Source organism: Marmota marmota, unplaced genomic scaffold, assembly GCF_001458135.2.
Source record: "Marmota marmota marmota unplaced genomic scaffold, marMar, whole genome shotgun sequence".
NCBI classification, from domain to species: domain Eukaryota; kingdom Metazoa; phylum Chordata; class Mammalia; order Rodentia; family Sciuridae; genus Marmota; species Marmota marmota.
The window spans coordinates 2,025,490-2,033,406 of NW_025999990.1; positions in this window are offsets into that span (position 1 = coordinate 2,025,490).

The following is a 7,917-nucleotide window of genomic DNA, read 5'->3' on the forward strand; positions in this document are numbered from 1 at the left end:
AAACCTATAGAGAACTTTTGGTAATATCGCCATTTTGATGATGTTAGTTCTGCCTATCCATGAACAGGGTATATTTTTCCATCTTCTAAGATCTTCTTCTACTTCTCTTTTTAGGGTTTTGTAGTTTTCATTATATAAATCTTTCACCTCTTTTGTTAGGTTGATTCCCAAGTATTTTATTTTTTTTGAGGATATTGTGAATGGAGTGTTTTTCCTCATTTCCGTTTCAGAAGTTTTGTCGCTGATATACAGAAATGCCTTTGATTTATGCGTGTTGATTTTATATCCTGCCACTTTGCTGAATTCATTTATTAGTTCTAGTAGTTTTTTTGTAGACCCTTTTGGGTCTTCTAGGTATAGAATCATGTCATCTGCAAATAGTGATAATTTAAGTTCTTCCTTTCCTATTTTTATGCCTTTAATTTCTTTCGTCTGTCTAATTGCTCTGGCCAGTGTTTCGAGAACTATATTGAATAGAAGTGGTGATAGAGGGCATCCCTGTCTTGTTCCAGATTTTAGGGGGAATGCCTTCAATTTTTCTCCATTGAGAATGATGCTAGCCTGAGGCTTAGCATAGATAGCTTTTACAATGTCGAGGTAAGTTCCTGTTATCCCTAGTTTTTCTAATGTTTTGAACATAAAGGGATGCTGTACTTTGTCGAATGCTTTTTCTGCGTCTATTGAGATGATCATATGGTTCTTATTTTTAAGTCTATTGATGTGGTGAATAACATTTATTGATTTCCGTATATTGAACCATCCTTGCATCCCAGGGATGAATCCTACTTGATCATGGTGCACAATTTTTTTGATGTGCCTTTGTATCCGATTCGCCAGAATTTTATTGAGGATTTTTGCATCTAGGTTCATCAGAGATATTGGTCTGTAGTTTTCTTTCTTTGAGGTGTCTTTGTCTGGTTTCGGAATCAGGGTGATGTTGGCCTCATAGAATGAATTTGGCAGAGCTCCTTCTTTTTCTATTTCCTGAAATAACTTGAAAAGTATTGGTATTAATTCTTCCTTAAAGGTTTTGTAAAACTCCGCTGTATACCCATCCGGTCCTGGGCTTTTCTTGGTTGGAAGTCTTTTGATTGCTTCTTCTATTTCATCTATTGTTATTGGTCTGTTTAAGTTGTGAGTATCCTCCTGACTCAGTCTGGGCAAATCATATGACTTAAGGAATTTATCGATGTCTTCACTATCTTCTATTTTATTGGAATATAGGTTTTCAAAATAATTTCTAATTGTCTTCTGTATTTCTGTAGTGTCTGTTGTGATATTGCCTTTTTCATCCCGTATGTTAGTGATTTGAGTTCTCTCTCTTCTTCTCTTCGTTAGCATGGCTAAGGGTCTGTCGATCTTATTTATTTTTTCAAAGAACCAACTTTTAGTTTTGTTAATTTTTTCAATAGTTTCTTTTGTTTCAATTTCGTTGATTTCCGCTCTGATTTTAATTATTTCTTGCCTTCTGCTACATTTGCTGTTGTTTTGCTCTTCCTTTTCTAGGGCTTTGAGATGAAGTGTGAGCTCATTTATTTGTTGGTTTTTCCTTTTTTTGAGGAATGACCTCCAAGCGATGAATTTCCCTCTTAAAACTGCTTTCATTGTGTCCCATAGATTCCGATATGTTGTGTCTGTATTTTCATTTATCTCTAAGAATTTTTTGATTTCCTCCTTTATGTCTTCTGTAACCCATTGATCATTCAGTAACATATTGTTCATTTTCCATGTGATGTAGGATTTTTCCTTCCTTCTTTTATCATTGATTTCCAGTTTCATTCCATTATGATCAGATAAAATGCATGGTATTATCTCCACCCCTGTATATTTACTGAGGGTTGCCCTATGGCATAATATATGGTCTATTTTTGAGGAGGATCCATGTGCTGCTGAGAAAAAAGTATATCCACTTGATGATGGTTGATATATTCTATATATGTCAGTTAAGTCTAGGTTGTTGATTGTGATATTGAGTTCTATAGTTTCTTTATTCAGCTTTTGTTTGGAGGATCTGTCCAATTGTGAGAGAGGTGTGTTGAAGTCACCCATAATTATTGTGTTGTGGTCTATTTGATTCTTGAACTTGAGGAGAATTTGTTTTATGAACGTCGCAGCACCATTATTTGGTGCATAAATATTGATAATTGTTATGTCTTGTTGGTGAATGGTTCCTTTTAACAGTATATAATGTCCTTCCTTATCCCTTTTGATTAATTTAGTCTTGAAGTCAATTTTATTCGATATGAGGATGGCCACCCCTGCTTGCTTACGAGGACCGTGTGCATGGTATATTTTTTCCCAACCTTTCACCTTCAGCCTGTGTATGTCTTTTCCAATCAGATGTGTCTCCTGGAGGCAGCATATTGTTGGATTTGTTTTTTTAATCCATGTTACCAGCCTATGTCGCTTTATTGGAGAGTTTAAGCCATTAACGTTTAGAGTTACTATTGATATATGGTTTGTACTTCCAGCCATGTTTGATTATTTATCTTCTTTTTTTTTTTTTTTTTTTAATTTAGTTTGTTTCTCCATGGTTAGCTTTCCCCCCGCCCTCTGTCTTTATAGAGGCACTTCCCACTGATGGTTTTGGTTATTGTTTTTCATTTCTTCCTCGTGTAGTGTTTTGCTCAAGATGCTTTGCAATGCTGGTTTTCTGGCTGCAAATTCTTTTAGCTTTTGTTTATCATGAAAGATTTTTATTTCGTTATCGTACCTGAAGCTTAATTTTGCTGGATACAGAATTCTTGGTTGGCATCCATTGTCTTTCAGTGTTTGAAATACGTTGTTCCAGGATCTTCTCGCTTTCAGCGTCTGTGATGAAAAATCCGTTGTTAACCTTATTGGTTTACCCCTGAATGTAATCTGCCTCCTTTCTCTTGTAGCTTTTAGTATTTTCTCTTTGTTCTGTATATTGGATATCTTCATAACAATGTGTCTTGGCGTTGGTCTACTGTGATTTTGTGTGCTCGGTGTCCTGTATGCATCTACAATTTGTATATCCGTTTCCTTTTTTATTTCTGGAAAGTTTTCTGTAATTATTTCTTTCAGCAGGTTACTCATTCCCTTGGTTTGAATCTCTGTACCTTCTTCTATCCCGATGACTCGTAGGTTTGGTTTCTTTATGTTATCCCATATCTCTTGGATGTTTTTCTCGTGGTTTTTAACCAGCCTTTCTGAGTTGGCTAGGCTCTTTTCAAGATGATATATTTTGTCTTCATTATCTGATGTTCTGGCTTCTACTTGCTCCACTCTGTTAGTGATACTCTCAATTGAGTTTTTAATTTGGTTTATCGTTTCCTTCATTTCTAGAATTATTGTTTGGTTTTTTTTTATAATCTCAATCTCCTGATAAAGATGCTTAACTTCTTCTTTTATCTGTCTATGTAATTCATTTTCAAAGTGTTCTTTCACTGTTTGGATTTGCTGTCTCGTATCTTCTTTAAGGTTCCATTCCATCTGTCTAAGGTATTCCTTGAGTTCTTTATATGACCATTTTTCTGCTGACTCTAGGTCCTCCTGAATATTTAGGCTGTCCTTCATTGTTTGTACTCCTTTTCTTCCTTGCTTTTTTATGCTGCTCATGTTACTTCTTGTTGTGTTTGACTGCTGAGTTACTGTTTACTCTTATAGATTTATTTGATGCTTGAGAGGAAAGATATTAGAAGGGAAGGGAAGAAGTCACTAAAGAGAATGAGAGTAGGCAGGTAGAATTCAAGGAAGGGGGAATAAGAAAATTGAAAAGAAATGAAAAGACAAAAGAAACAAGAATAACAAGGATTAGATAATAAAGAAAGAAAGAAAAGAAGAGAAAAAAAAATTTTTAACAAAAATAATAGTGATAATAAAAAATGAAAATTAAAATTTAAAAAAAAATAATAATAATAAAATAAAAAAAATTAAAAAAAATAGAAACATTGAAAAAAAGTTAAAGAACAACAACAAATAAAAATTGAAAATGAAAGAAAAAGAAGAAAAAAAAAAGAAAAAAAAAAAAAAAAAAAATGATAATAATAATAATAATAAATGCAGTCCTAGAGTTCTATTAACTTCTCTTCCAGTAGGTGGAGCTGTGCCCACTGGGCCAAGCTTCTCCTCTCAATAGGTGGGAACCATTCACTGTGCAGCAGCTCTTTCTCCTAGACTGGGCGGGTCTCCAATCCTGAGTGTCTAGGGCCTTGTCTTGTGTTTCCTCAAGCCAGGCCGTGCTCACCTGTGGCGCTCACCACAATACTGGCTACACGCCAGGTCTGCTGCTCCTGGGAGCCCTGTTTTCATGAACACCTGGGCTCACTCTCCCTGTTTGCCTCCCTCAGACCCTAAGTTTGTAGAGCTTGGGGCTGAGATCCCCCAGCGAATTTGCTTGCCCTCCTGTAGCCACGCCCCCGGTAGCTGGTGCAAGAGACCTCAGTTGTCAGCACTGGTGGGAGCGGTAGCCGGGAGTTCCGCGCCGCGAGTCCCGCGCCACTCCTGATTCCCTCGGTCTGGTTATTGCGTTCACAGGAGAGCTGGGAGTGGCCCTTAAGTTTTCCCTGCTGTGTGGAGAGAGATGACTAGGGGATTACACACCTGTCGCGCTGGTTTCAATGCAGTTATCTCCTCCGCCCGTGACGCCATTTCTCTGCCATGGTTATATCCCATGCAAATGGTGACCGTTTGTTCCCTTTGCCGGGTGACCAATGCAACGGGTGGGTCCTGACTGTCTCTCCCAATCCCCGTTTCAGTCCTGTGGCCACTGCCTATGAAGGCTCGGTTGGCTTTTACCTCTGTAAGTTCCTAAGGGCCGGCCAATTATTTCAGCGGGATCGTTAGTGCTGAGTCACACGAAGCAGGCGAACCGGAGCTTAATTGCCTCCGATTCGGGCTCTGTGTGTGTGTTCTGAGGGGCCCAGCCTGTACACCCCAGATCCACGTCAGCTCAGCATTGCCTAGTGATCCTGAGCAAACAGCATTTAGACAGTTTACGGCTCCCTATGCCCGCGCAGTTGAAGATGTCAGAGACTTGATCTCTCTGCGCCTGCCACCATGTTACATCTCATCAATGATATTCATGTTGCCCTCACAGCTTCCTGGTATAAGCAAGTTCTTGGGATTATACAAACTGCTGCTTCTGTTTCCAGTCCAGATTTCTAGAAATGAAACCCTGCCGCCGTCGCCTCCCACGCTCACGAGCGCCGCGCTTGTCTGCGACCGTAGCAGAGCCGCCCTGGCCTCCGCAGCTCTTCAGCCCGGTGCCTGGCCCCAGGGGCCCAAGCGGCTGCCGCCGCGGCTCTCCGTCCCCCTCCTCCGGAGCACGGGTCCCCTGGCAGGGGGGTGCAGAACGACCCCAGAGCAGGCTTTGCCCGAAGGTGCAGCGGCGAACAGGCCACCGAGATGCTCGAGGCTGCAGTCCAGCCTTCGGAGGACAGGGCTCAGCACGCAGCCCAGCTCCAACCTCTAGGTGCGGCTGCCGGACAGTGTATACAGAGCCATCAAGACAGCAAGCAGAAAGCAAATGGCGGCTCCCGCGGAGTGGATTTTCGGCACAGAAACCGCAGCCCCGCCAACAATCCCAATCCACAAACTCTCCCTGTATAAAAAATATTCAAAAAAAAAAAAGAAAAAAAGGGCGGGGCGCACTGAGCTTTCTTTGCCTCGGGTACTTACAATCCACTGCTGATTACACATTCAGCTTCTCCCCCCGGAGCGAAGCGAAAGAGGAAGCAGATGGGAGCAAAGCGCCCGAGGCTCTGAGCATCCAAGCGTCTCTTTTTCGATTTCTTTGTTCTTCCTGCTCCTTGGCAAAGTGGTCCGCTACAGATTAACGGTGAAAGGAGCTCTAACAGACTGTGCGAAATCTCTATTAAAGCCGCTGCTTTGAGCACCACGCTCAGCACTTCAGCAACCCCCGTACGCAGCGGCCATCTTCTCCTAATGTCTCTCCAGACTCATCTTTATATATCTAGGCCAGCTCAGGTTCAAGCATAGAAAACAGCCTGGATGGAGACATGGTCCAGCAATTGAAGCCAGCAAGTAAAGGAGCCTTTTGTGGGATGAGAGTAGTTCTTAACAGCTGCCCCTCCCCTCTTTGTGTCCCTGGGTTTAAGCTCTGCTCTGGACCCCAAATAACTCCCCACATGTCTGTCTATTAATCAAATAATTTCATACTAATGTAAAGTTGTGTCTGTGACCAGCTTCTCTCCCCTGCTGTTACTAGAGGTCACCTCCACTGTACTAGAGCAGTAGATCCCAAAGATAAGGTGCATCCAAGGCCTGGAAGCTCACTGAAGCCTCAGTGAGGGGTGTCGTCTCAGCCTTGCTGATTTGGTAGGTCTGGGCTGAGGCCTGAGCAAAGACTTCTAAGTGGTTCTCAAGAGATAATGATACCAGGATCACTTCATTGAAGCCGACTTCCAAGCCAATTTTTCTACCTCATCAAAGAGGCCCCGGGCCAGGATGAACTTGCTCTTTCCCCTGCCGGGCACTTCCAAAGCCCTCTGTGCTGTGGTCTCATGGGTTTTGTTTTATCCCTGGGGAATCTGGATTGGGGTGGCGTTGCCATCATCCTGACAGAGGTGAGTGAGCAGGATGCTGGGGCTCTTGAAGCTTGTTACATTTTGCTAACAGCTGCCCTTCACGCCTTTTCTCACTCACTACTCAGTGTCCTTGCCCCACATCAGTTCTTTCCAAAGAACTGGGCAGGACATCTACACTGACTTTTCTTCCCTTCTTGTGTTCCTTTCTTTTTTTTTTTTTTAAGAGAGAGAGAGAAAATTTTTTAATATTTATTTTATAGTTTTTGGTGGACACAACATCTTTATTTTATTTTTACGTGGTGCTGAGGATCAAACTCAGCGCCCCACTCATGCCAGGCAAGCGCGTTACCTCTTGAGCCACATCCCCAGCCATGTTCCTTTCTTTTCCCTTCTAGTACCAAAACTCTGCTCACAACAAGCCTCACTTCTTCTTACAATATTAACTCTACCCAGCAGGAAACACATACATACAATTTTATTGTCACCAGGAACTAGCAAATCAAATTTTATCTTAAAGGCTTACTCTTCCATTTCTCCAAAAGTTTTGATTCCTCTGATGTCCATGACCTGCTGTGTCTATTTCACATTCCCATATCTTCTTCTCTGTTTATCTCAGAGACAGCTGATATAGTAGAGTGAAATTTTATTTCAAACCCTATCACTGCCTCTGATAGATATGTAACCATGAGTCTCAATTTTCTCATCTGTAAAATGGGGATAACAAAGATGACCTCACAAAGTGCTTATGATGAGGTGAGATGAATCAGGAGGAAGCCTGAGGCATAAACAAGGCTGAATGCCAGGCTTTGGCCTGGAGTGTTTTTTGCAGAGATTATTAGTCATTCAAGAAGGGGTTAGTGCTGGCAATGTTGAAATTCCAGCAAACACAGGTCTGATGTACCAGATTCCTGTTCTATCTGTGTAGTCCTGAACAAATTACTTAACGCTCCATAGATCCAAACTATTTCCCACCTGCAAGAAAGAAAACTTAGTTACCGCCTTACTTTCTCCATTGATAGTCTGCAAATAGGAAAGAAGAATAACTTGTAACTTCATAAAAAAGGAATATTCTATCGATTTCAACCTATGATTATATAATCCTACAATTTCAAAATGTGAACTAAATAGACTATTGGATGAAAACTTGCTTTTTAAAGGAAAAGCTCTGTCTCCTAAAATAGGATTATTTCCAAATAATATTTCCTGCAATTTTAAAGGGTGGGTTGAATTTCGGTTTTGGAGTTTTTGTTGTTCGTTTTGTTGTGCTAAGTTATACCCAGGTAAACCTGAATATTAAAGTCATAACCTAAGACCCAATCCCTAAATATTTAGCAAGTTTCCATGGCAACTTGAGGATTAACATGGATACACCGTTCCAGGACAAATCAGGTTGCTGTGTTAATCT